The sequence below is a fragment of the Capsicum annuum genome, chromosome 2 (assembly GCF_002878395.1).
Source record: "Capsicum annuum cultivar UCD-10X-F1 chromosome 2, UCD10Xv1.1, whole genome shotgun sequence".
NCBI lineage: Eukaryota > Viridiplantae > Streptophyta > Magnoliopsida > Solanales > Solanaceae > Capsicum > Capsicum annuum.
In genome coordinates, this window is record NC_061112.1 from 134,258,331 (window position 1) to 134,271,596 (window position 13,266).

Below are 13,266 nucleotides of genomic sequence, written 5' to 3' on the forward strand. Positions count from 1 at the left end.
TATATATTCTTAATTATATGTATATATAGAGAAAGAGCGAGAGAAATATAAATAAGAGAAGAGAGAGAGAAAACGTGCTTTTTTTTCTTTTTTTAAAAAAAAAAATCACGCCAACTTGAGGGGTGAAATTAATATGCTTTAAAGATGTTAAAGGGGGTAAATAAATGAAATTTAAGTTTAAGTGGTAAAGTAAGTTTAGAGGACAAGTTCAGGGGGGAAAACATGTCTTTTCTCTTATTTATATTGTTAATTTCATGTAATTATTATTTATGCTTTTGGAATGTACTAAAATTTTTTTATTATTTGATATATAGGAATAATGTCACGCGAGGTGAACATGTTATCACAGATGATATTAAAAATAGTGACCAATCAAATTATGGTGAATTATCACAGGGTGATGATAGTGAACCTAATAATGCCGAGGGAAGTGAATGCCCCTATGAGTCATCATCGAGTGATGATGATGTGAGGTCCAATTTTGAACAAAGAGTCATGTTTATGAGTTCTTATCCTCAACAAGAATCAATTTCACAGACTTCTTCAGTCTCAGTACCAATCAATAGGCCTCATTTTTATTATAATGAAGTTCCATTTCTTGATCATTTTCAGGAAGGATTGGATGTGTTTATGAATATGCATGAAGATGCTTTTAATTCTATAAATGTGTGGCGTGAACCATTAGATTTTCTAAGTGATAATTTTTATCTTGCTAGTAAGATGTTCAAATCGAAAAAAGATCTGCAAAAAGCGATTAGGCTTTATCATATTAAAAAAGGTAGGGAGTTCCTTGTTGTTAAGTCGGGAAAAGAAGTATTTAGAATTCGTTGCAAGCGTGCAGATCAAGGTTGTTCGTTCAACTTTTTTGCTACTAAGGATAGTAGTAATAACTTATGGAAAATTAAAAAATACATCGGAAAGCATACATGTAATATTGGTGACTGTCGCGGAGGTCACTTCAATTTGGATATAAATATGATTGCAACTGATCTTGTGCCGTATATTGAAAAGAATGCATAACTCACAATTTTTGTGAGTTATATTAAAATAAGAATGCATAACTAACAATTTTTGTAAGTCATGTTAAAATAAGAATGCATAACTCACAAAAATTGTGAGTTATGCACTTTTCAAAAAATTTGACGTTGTTAGTTGTCTTCCGTTAAAAAATTTATGCATAACTCACAATTTTTGTGAGTTAAGCATAATTTGGTATTCTTTTAAATATATGACATAGTTTGGTGTTTTTTTAGTTTGATGCATAATTTGGTTCCAAGTTCATTTGTAGAAATATTGTTTATAAAATGAAGTATAATTATATAAGCAATGTGAAGTAGGTAGCTAGCCGGTACAAACCACCTTACACATATGATTAACATCAAAAGTATTTAATATATTAGTACATTAAATTTTTTCCAAATTTTGACTTTCATTTACTCCCTCCGTCCTATTTTATATGTCGCCATTTTATCGGGCATGAAGTTTAAGAAAAAAAGAAAGACTTGGTAAAATTTACTAAATTATCCTTTATCAAAAAATGTGTCAATATTTTTTTTTAATTAAGTGGGACCAAGAAGGGTAAAAGGGTAATTATGTCTTTAAAAAGTTGTCTAATAAGGAAAGACGACACTTATTTTGGAACGAATTAAAAAGAAAATGATGACACATAATTTGAGATGGAGGGAGTACTATTTTTTATAAGGTGGTTGCATGAGAAAGTAAACTTTTTGCTAAAAAAAAACAGGGGGGAAATAAAGGATTGGATTTATACGAAATTATTATTTACACCCTCTATATATATATAAATATATAAGTAGGATTGGATGTTGGTTGAATCTTAATTGCAACCAACATCCAATCCTACTTATATATATACATATATAGAGGGTGTAAATAATAATTTCGTATAATCTTAATCGGTTATCGATTTACCCAATAACTTAATAAAAAAATTAAAATCGAATCAATAATCCAATAATTTTTTTATAAAATTATTAAAAAATCGTTAACCCAATAAAGATAAATCAATAACATTTTTATCGGTTCGATTTTTATACACCCGTAACTTAAATTGCGATTTCTACTTTATTAATTATAATAAAAAATGTGTTTGTCCATGTAAGTTTTCTCAAAATCCTAATTAAAACACTAATCAGAAACTAACATGAAACATTAATCGAAAAAATTAATTTCATATTTTTAATACAAAAAATAAAAAAAACTAAGTAAAGGGGAGTCGGGAACCGATGAAAATTCTTCAAATGGAGCTTAGTATGGATTACAAAATCGACACTAGCTACCTTAATTTTTTACTAACAACTTAAACTTGAAAAGGAAGAGAACAAAGTCTTAATCCAAAAAAAAAAAAAAAAAAAAAAGGCAAGGGCAGGAGCAGGGGCGGTTGGGTGGGTTAGGGGTGGGGTGAAAGGGTTCTACAAGGAGGTGTGTTACATTTAAAAGTGGGGTGGGGTGGATTAAATTTAAAAGTTAGAAAGGTAAATGTGATGTGATGTGGTTAGGTGTAAGTTGTAATAATTTATTACTCCCTCCGTCCCATTTTATTCGTCCCAAATTGGGATGACACAACTATTAAGAAAATAATGATTGGTAATGTAATTTAACCATTTTGCCCTTCTTAATTGTGTCTTGTTGTTAGTTTCAATATTGATGATGGTCAATACCAAAACACCATTTATATTCCTAATGGTGTATTCTTAATTATACTCCTCTTTGCAATATTTTTCAAGAATACTAATAACAAGGAGTAATCAATTACAAAAAGGGTATATGGAAAAAAATTTGTCTTGTCTTGATAAGTAAAAAAGGACAAGTAAAATGAGACACCAAATTAGAAAATTTGGAACGGGTAAAATAAGACGGAAGGAGTACAACTTACAAACACTGTTTGTAGTTTGTAATAAATTATTACGTTTTATAAACACTGTTTGTAAAACGTAATAAATTATTACAAACTACATGATTTGACATAAAGAAGATGTGATAACACACTTTTTTTTTTTTGATTTTTTGTGCAAAACGTAATAAATTATTACGTTTTACAAATCGTGTTGACCGTTAAGAAAAAAGTGGAAAGCGTAATAATTTATTACATTTAACCTATTTTGATAACTTTTAAATAGGTGACCTATTTTGATCATTTTTTTTATTTGTGGCTTATTTTGATTCCGAGTTCCCAAAATTGTATGAAATGAAAAAAAAAATTGTCTTGGTGTTTTTCTAAAATGCCCTCATTCTGAATTGTGAAATCCTATGTTTTCTGGTTGTTTGGACCATTAATACCATGATGTGACAAGGCCCATTTTGGTCAAACAAGATTTCAAGAGAAATGACAAGAAATAAACCAAAGTATTAAAAGTGATATATATATATATATATATATATATACACACACATCTAGATTTTTAATTAGGGTCTAGTCATTTCTAACGTGCTTAATTTTCTAGAACAAAATCAAAATCAAATCAAAGTTGTTGAAAGAATTTTTGAATCTTTCTTTAGGGTTGAATTTAGGATTGAAGCATAGTTGATTTGAAAAACTAGCATGAGATGATTAGGTTTTCGTAGCCTCAACAAGTTGACGTTGAAAATATAAAATAATGATGAGTTTTTGAGTGTCTTCTTTACTTTCAGGAAAATTTTCACAACTGCTAACATGCAAGGCGAGTGGTGATTGAGATGAAACAATTATTCGGAAAGCCCCCTCAAGTCAAATTATGCATGGAATGAAAAGGACGATCCTAACCCTGTGTTGATTATGTTCAGTCGAAAGCAATAAATTCAGTGAAACTGCAGACTTATCGTGTTGCATGCAAATTTTATTGAAAAATCATGTGAATTTATGACTTACGTCCATATTGGACTTAAAGGTACCAAAGTACAGACCTCAAAAATTAGCTTGCCGTTAAAAGAATTTCTAGTAGAAAGTCCATTAGAAATTCCAAAAGCCGCTCAAGTCAAACTTTACATGGCCGAACAAAAAGGAAGATCATAATCCTGTGTTGATTATGTTCATTCGAAAGCAATAAATTCAGTAGAATTGCAGGCTTATCGTGTTGCATGCAAACTTTCTCGAAAAATCACGTAAATTTCTGACTTACATCCATATTAAACTAAAGGTACCAACACAAACGCCTCAAACTTAGCGAGAATGTCCAGATGCCGTTTCAAGTTTAGCTCACCAGAGCCCTTAATGTCCAAGTTTTGACCCATATATACCTCTATTTCCATTAATTGATACTCGAAAATAAAACAAAAGAAATTGTAGTGTGTGTTGGGGTTGGGTGGGATGGGGGTACGGGGGTTTTAGGGGAGGGGGCGTATGGTCAACTTGTTGGGCTAATCTGGCAATTCAAAGTCCAAGAAGGGACTCCTAGAATCTGGGCTTTTTGCAAAAATCAAAGCCCAACAAATACACAAAATAACCAAAGTTTGAACCCAAAAGGATTGTTGGAAATGTTCTCACATTAGCAACTCATACTGTAGCCCTACTGTACTTGAAAAAAAACTATAATTAGAAAACAAAGATATAATTCAAATTACTGATTTTTTTTTTTTTCAAAAAAGTTTTAGAAAAATATGTACATCTCTATCTCTATCTCTATTCTCTATTATATTAAAAGTGTGAAGTCCCTTATAATTAGCGTTTGCCCTTTTTACCCATCATTAAAAGTCTCCCTTTAAATAAAATCGTATTTTCACCTTTTTTTCTTCAATTATTATTTTATTAAATTAAAGAATCCTAAAATATATGAAAAAAATCTTAATAAATAAAATAAATTAATAAATACGAGGGCTTAAATTTTTTTGATTATTCTCCTTTTACTAGATTTCTTAAATCTTATTTCTCCTCGTGCCAAAAAAATATTTGTCGTAAGAAAAATGACAACGCTAAAAATAATCATGATTATTAAAAAAGTTGTTTCGGGAATATAAATATATGATTCCACCGAATTATTATATTAACACAATTCAATAGGTTTGATATTTTTATGAAAATTATCAATTAGTATAATTAAAAGGAAACTGAAATATTATCATCCCTATTTATAGCTAATTTTATAGAGAACCTACCTAATCTCTATCTATAATCTATTATCTATATTTATAATCCATAATCTATAATCTATATCTATATCTATAATATATTAAAAGTGTGAAGACCTTGAAAAAGTAATTTAAACTTTTTACCCTTCATTAAAAGTTTTAATAAAATCGTTTTTTCACTATTTTTATCTTTATTATATGTATAATATTAACTGAATTCTTAAAATATATAAAAAGAAATATATTTGAATTAAGGACCCCTAAAATATATAGAAAAAAGTTCTTTTACATCTTTGTTTATTAAAGGTAACTTTTGAAAACTTTCTATATGCATACAAATGCACCTTTTATTTTCAGTCTAAAAATAATATTTTTAAATAATATTATTTTGTAAGATATTTGTTTTAAGCAATTCAATTTAAAAGTATTCTATTATAAAAGAAAGAAGAAGTACGGAACAAAAAAGTATATCTATATTTTTAATGGGTACAAATAGTTTGACTTTCCTTTTTATATTATATTAATCATATTTTTAAAATATATGAGATTCCTAAAATATATGGAAGGAGAATCAATTAATATTTTTCTTTGCAGTGATCAATTAGAAAAATACTCCTAAAAGGGATAGAGAAATACTATAAAATAGGACTGTATTAAGCAAATACTTCTATAAATATTGAGATGCGCATTAAACTACAGAAGAAATCGTTTTACTTATTGGGAAAATATGATTGATGCTCATTTAGCTTGATTCAATTGCATGTCTAGGTTGGTGAATGCTTAATAATAGAATTCAACGTGTATCCATATATATATTTTTTATTTTCATTCAAGTAATTTACAGTGGTAGATAAATTTCAGTCGGTTTTGAGGATTTTTTTAGACAAAGGTTAGGTTTCATTGTATTGTTTTTATTTCTATATTTTGATAATTTTTTTGTGTAAAATTTAAGTTTAGTTGTATTCTTTTAGTATCTCTATTATCGTATTATTTTATTATAATTTACAGATGGTAGATAAGTGTCAGACGGCTTTGAGAAAAATTTTTGTGTATAGGTTAGACTTAATTATATTGTTTGATGTCTTTGTCATCGTATTGTTTTGTTGCAGTTTACAGGTGATAGATGAATGTCGATCAACTTTGACAATTTTTTTTGATAAAGTTTAGATTTAATTAAATAAATTCTTCAAAAGATGTTGAATTTAATTATTGTATTCATCTTTATTATTTAAATAAATATCCTATTTAATATAATATTTGAAGTCAATAAAGTGAGGTACACGCGCGAGACGCGTACAACTAAACTAGTATATAAAAAAAGTCGATAGTAAAAATTCAAAAAGGCTACAAATTAAGTAAGTTTTCTTTGCTTCTAGAAATATACTTTCCTGATTTTTCCCAAACATCCCCTACTTACTATGTGACATAAATATAGGCTATTGACAGATGACAATTTTTTAAATTTTTGCTCCACTTTTTAAAGACTCAACGGACTACAAAATAAAATAAAATAAAATTAGAAATGGTTAAAAAAATAAAAGAAAGAAAAACAGATATTAAAATATAAAAGAGGGAAAAAAGATATTTTTAAAAATGGGTCAAATTTGTTTGCATATGGTTCAAAATTGAGCAATTTTATCATTCTTTATACTCTCGATCGGTCTAGTTTTAATTTAATTCGTAGTTAGGGAAAAGTTTCGTATTTGCCCCTCGAATCCTAATGAAGCGAGTATATCACTGCTAGAAATTACCCTTATGGTGACGGTCGTAAAATCGTTGCAATAGACAAAAAAACTATTACCATAACTCTATCGTAATGGTTTAACAAGCGTCTCATAGGTGGGCGTTGAGATAGGTCTATGGCAACGGTTTATGCGACGGTTGTCTGACCGACGGTTATTTTTTGACTTATTGAGACGCCTATTTTCATCTATTGCAACGACATTAAACCGTTGCAACAACCTCTATTGCAGCGCTTTTGTTATTCTGTTGCAATGCCTATTTTCATCTATTGCAACGGTTACTAACCGTAACAATAGATTCTATTACAACGACATTAAATCGTTGCAATAGCATCTATTGCGATGCTTTATTCTTTTGCAATGCTTTTTGACTACCTATTACAATGGTTTATTGATCTATTGCAACGATTATATAAATAGTCACTCGTATTAATATAAATTTTTATTTACATACATAATAAATTATAACACAATATATATACATCACAACACAAAATCATTCATTAATAATCTCATAATTTAAAATATGCAACAAGCTAGTAATTTAAACCCAAAAGCAAAATGTAATCAAGTCCAAATGATTAGTCAAGTTTTTACATACTAGCAAGTTCGAGTCGCGATAAGTTTGAGGAAAATCAACAAAAAATTATTGATATTAGAGCATTTATCTACAACCCAAAAATCTTCTCAAATAAGGAATGTCTTCATCACTTTCTTCATTTCTTCTTCATTTTGGACACCTATAAAAAGAGAACGAACAATATAAATTAGCACTTAAATGACAACATAAAAAGATTAAAATCACATATTGCAACAGAATATAATGGGTCAATGCCTCGTTGGAGTTCTACTTGAAGCATATTTTGAGTTCACATAAGAGTTCAAATAAGATTAAAATCACTTATTTGACCACAGTCCTTAATAAGTCATTTCACTCATTTACTACCAATTTCGTCTTCTCATTTAAATGAAAGAAAATGTTCCAATGCAACATCGCAAATAGAAACGATAACTAAAGGTAAAACTATGATTTCGGCTCAACCGGCATACAAGCTTTGGTAGTCCAATGGTTAGGATAATTGCTTTCCACGCAATGGACGTGGGTTTGATTCCTGGCAAACGTGTTTCTTATTTATTTTGTGAATTTGCAGTTTTACTTTCTTATTCTAGTTTTTTAAGTAACTTTTATACCAAAATTGAGATGACACATTGATTAAGAAAAATAATTAATAATATATCTAGTTTAGTGATTTATTGTCCCAAATTGAGATGACACATTAACTAAAAAAAATAATTAATAACATGTCTAGTTTAGTGGTAAACACATGGAAAAATTTTACTAAAATGAAAAATCAAATTAGGAAATTTGGAACGGAGGGAGTATTTACTACTAATCTTCAATTGTAGGTATTTGGTGTAAAGGTGTCAAACGGGCTGGGCCGGGCCAATCCGGAACCGGCCCTTCCATTTTAACCGGGTTGAGGGCCGGGTAATTGCCGGTTTTGACGTTAACCGGGCCGGGCCAGGATGGGCCAAATAGTAAGAAAATTAAAACCCACCCTAATCCGGCCCACTTAACCCAACCCGATCAAACCCACCAAAACCCGGTCAAACCTGGTTAAAAACCGGTCAAACCCGTTTAAAAAATAAATAAAAAATCCAATATACACTATATACACTCCGATATACACTATATACACTCCAATATACAATATATATTTTTTTAAAAAAAATATAAACAATTACACATATATACGTACCATTCAATATATAATTATATATGACTATACGTACTACTTTAAATAAAACATATGCTATAATAGTACAATATATATATATACACTACTATATATATATATATATATATATATATATATATATATATACTAATTTATAAAACATATACACATGTATACGTTAAATATATACTACTTTAGAAGATATATACACATATATATGCACCATTCAATATATATGTACTACTTTAAATAAAATATATACTACAATATACATATATATATATATATACAACAATATGTATATATATATAGTTACATACTAATTTATAAAACATATACACTTGTATACTTTAAAGATATACGTCTATAGAAGATATATACACACATATACGCACCCTTCAATATATATTTACTACTTTAAAAAAAAGTATATACTACAATATATATACTAATTTATAAAACATAAAGTAATGTATACGTTAAATATACACGTCTATAGAAGATCTATTCACATATATACACTCTATTCTATGTATATGTAATACTTTAAATCAAATATACTATAATATATATACATTACAATATATATTTGTATAGTTATATACTAATTTATAAAACATATACACATGTATACGTTAAATATACACGAATATAGAAGATCTATTCACATATATACACTCTATTCTATGTATATGCACCATTCAATGTATATATACTACTACTTATAAAATATACTACATTATATATACATTACAATATATATAGATATACTTATATACTAATTTATAAAACATATAAACATGTATATAAAATATACTACATTATATATACATACAATATATATAGATATACTTATAAACTAATTTATAAAACATATAAACATGTATACATTAAATATACACTTCTATAGAAGATATATACACGTGTATACTCACCATTCAATGTACATATAATACTACTTATAAAATATACTACATTATATATACATTACAATATATATATAGATATACTTATATACTAATTTATAAAACATATACACATGTATACATTAAATATACACTTCTATAGAAGATATATGCACAAATATACAAAACATATGCTACTTAATATAATAAATTAATAATATTTGGTAGTAAATTAATTATATATTAGAAGTAAGTTTTAATTTAAAGTAGAAAACTAGAAATTCAATTTAAAATTTTAAATCGTTAAATGAAAAAAAAATAAAAAACAAGGACTAAGGAGTGAATGAATTTGGGGAATTTTATTGATTGCAAAATGATCCAAAATTTATAATTTACATGAATGAAAAATCTATAAATTATGCATATTTTTCCAACTCATTCATGTTAATATTAATGGGAACTTGCATAGGATAGTCGAAGTCAACGGAGGCAAAACCATGCATTGGACTTGATTCTGCTGAGTTCTCCTATAAGTCATAATTTCTTCAAGTTTCAGCTCGTCGCTCGACTCCGGTTCCATTCCTTGGTTTCTTCTTTCTGCTCTAATCCAATCTCTGAGGCAAACTAGAACATTCATTGCATTGCTTCTCAATGAGTGTCGGTTGTCTCCAAGTTGCTGTCATCCCTGACTAAAGGCGCTCTCTGATGCAACGGTTGACATTGGAACATTCAAGATATCTCTAACTAATCTTGAAAGCACAGGATATTGTGTTTCATTACTCCTCCACCAGTCCAACGTGTTGATCCGTCGTTTGCAATCCTCTGGTGCCGTCCGAAGATAATATTTCAACTCTTCCCGATAAGTTGATGTGTAATTTTTTTATCAACACTGTTCCAATAATTTAAATCATAAAACGAACAAGAAAAATCACTATGTGCCAGCCTTTTAGAAAATGATGGCTCATCGGGATGAGGAGCGACAGTTGGAGTGATGTTTGTAGGTACGGCTAAATCAAATAAATCAGCATAGTGATTATATAATTTTTCTATGTAATCCTTTGCATCAGTCGTAGCCGTCCACAAATCAGGTTGTACTTGTTCAGAATCATGGTTAGTATTTGTAGACACGTAATTTTGTCCCCCTCAAAAGTTTGATTTTATTCATTTCTACCTTATCATATCATGTACCCTCCCCCACGTGATTACATCCCACAAAAATACAAAAAAAAAAAATAACTCTCAACAAAATCCCTAACAAACTTTTATTCTTTTAACACCCTAACAACCCTCTCCAATAAAAAAGTGACAAATCACCACCTCACCACCCCATACCCTACCCCTTACCCCTACCCCACGTAACCCCCCCTCTTTTTTTCTTGTCCAAAAAGAAAGGACTCAAAAAGGAAAATACAATATATATATACCCACATATACACAAAATAAGGGGGATGAACAGTAACAAAGAAAAGAAAATCAGCTCTTTCTCTCTCTAGACTCTCACTCTCTCTCTCAGCAAGCTCATCGGCGACCGACCGGAGCTCCGGCCGCCACCACAACACCACCATCTCTCCCTCTCTCTACCATCCCTCTCTCTCCAAAACTAAAAAAAAAAAAAAAGAAGCCGCGGCGCCGCCATCCCCATCCGCGACGACAGCGCCGGCGCCGGCGTCGCTCCGACTCCCGATATCCTCCTCTCTCCCTCCGATGAGACGCCGCCGTTGTCTCAACCACCACGACGACTTCCAGCCCACCATCGCCATAGCTTTCTCTCTCTCGGTCCACACCTCTCTCCGACGACGGCAGTCGACGCCGGTCAGCATCCAGCTGCCGACCCGACCACTCTCCGGCGACGGCAGCAGGCACCGAAAACAGTGACGCCGGCGACTGACAACGACACCCAGTCCGTTTTCCACCGATTCCGATGAAATTTCGCGTATGGGTCTTCTTGATTTTTCATAATTTCAGTCTCGGTTCGTTTGATATTTCTTATTTCTTAAGGTTTTAAATCCATCCGAGTTGGTTTGGTTCATGCAAGATTAGTTGGAAATCGTTGGTTTGGGGTTTCGAATCTGGGATCTTGGGTTGTTTTTTTTGAAGTTTATTCGGATTTGTGGGTTATTCATCGTGTGGTTTTGTCATGGTTTTTCGATCTGTTCGGTTGAATTCAATATCGAGTTTAGAGTTGTTCGTTGTGAGGTTCTTCGATCGAGTATTTTGATCTTCGGATTTCTTTATTATCGACAAGGATTTGTTTCATCGAGGTCCATTTCTTCTAACCGAATCTTTAATTTATTTTGACTTTTTATTGATGTTGTTGGTGTGGATGATTTATTTGTTGTGTGTTTGGTTTGAATCTTCGTTGTTTGTTTTGTGTTTGATGTTGGTTTCGGATTATGAGATGTGATTGGAAAATCGAAGCATGCACTAATCATGTGGTTTAAAGGGAATTCGAGGCGCGAGTTAAAAAATTGTTAAAGTGAATTAGGATTAATTTTGATTTGTTGTTGTTTTGATTCGTCGTTATTGTTACTTTCACGTCTAATTATCAATTTCATGATAGTATCATGGTAAGTCAAGCGGGTAGGCAATCGTAGGTTCGGGTAGGCGAAATTTAGGAATAAGTGTTTCGTTGGATGTTGGAATATGCGTGTGAATGTTTCTTTCTAGTTTATCGTGTTTAATTCAGATGTATTTATTTAGCCGGGGAATGCCCCGAGATCACTTGTATTTATTCATCAGGGAATTCCCCGACGTATCATGTTAGCGGAAAATGATCGTGATGAAGGCCCGCGGCGTCGGGTAAGGCATTGGAGCTTAGTCTAGATTTAGTTTAGACTAGGATTTATATTTTCGTATTTTTTTATTTTTATTTTTCTCGAACTGTATAATTGGACCGGACTTTACGTTTTGGACTGCTTTGTTTTGTTTATTGTTTGATTATTTTGCGTTCTTTTGTGTGGTTTATACATTTCATAATGCCAAAAATAGTCTATACACTCTACCAAGCGACCGTGGTTGAACCACGGGATCGAGGGGTGCCTAACACCTTCCCCTCGGTCAACAGAATTCCTTAGCCGGAATCTCTGTTCGCAAACCAGTTTAAGAGTCAAATAGTTTCGAAAAGGATTTTCCAAAGGTGACTTGGCACACCGGATTATGCCAAGTGGCGACTCTGGATAAAAAATGTAAATAATTCTTTTCCGAAATAAATTTTCATTTCTTGTCACTTAAATAGTAAAGCCCTTTCGAACTTTAAAATAAATCATTTTTTGGAGTACGTGAAAAAGGGGTGTGACAGCTTCTGGCGACTCTGCTGGGGAATGAGATAAGTTTTCAGAATTCGAGCTATTTTTGGAGTCGTATCGGCTTTGTTTGACATTATGAGTGTATAAGCATTGTTTGTGGTTATTGTTTGTGTTATTTTCACTTTTGTGCTTTTTCGTGCTCTTTGTTTATAGTATTTATCCTATGTGTTACCGCTTTATATCTGTCATCATGAATCCACCCCCCGGCCTTCTTTATGCAACAAGTTCGTAGTACACGTGCTGTACACAACCTCTAGTTGAGTCACCCTTATTTTAGGGGGGGAGCCGTCGGTGTTATGGAGTAGGTGGAAAGCAAAGCAGCCACTATCGACCATACGCTCCCCCGAACAGCTTTGTTTGTAAACCACAACGTAGGTCAGCCTTTAGGTCATGCTTATGTGCATCATACGGAGACCTAGCGGGACCCACATGGCCCTTTGTAGGAGACTCACCTCTAAAGCATCCCTACGTGCTAACTGTTGCATTTTTAAGGGTAACGTGGTCATTTGAC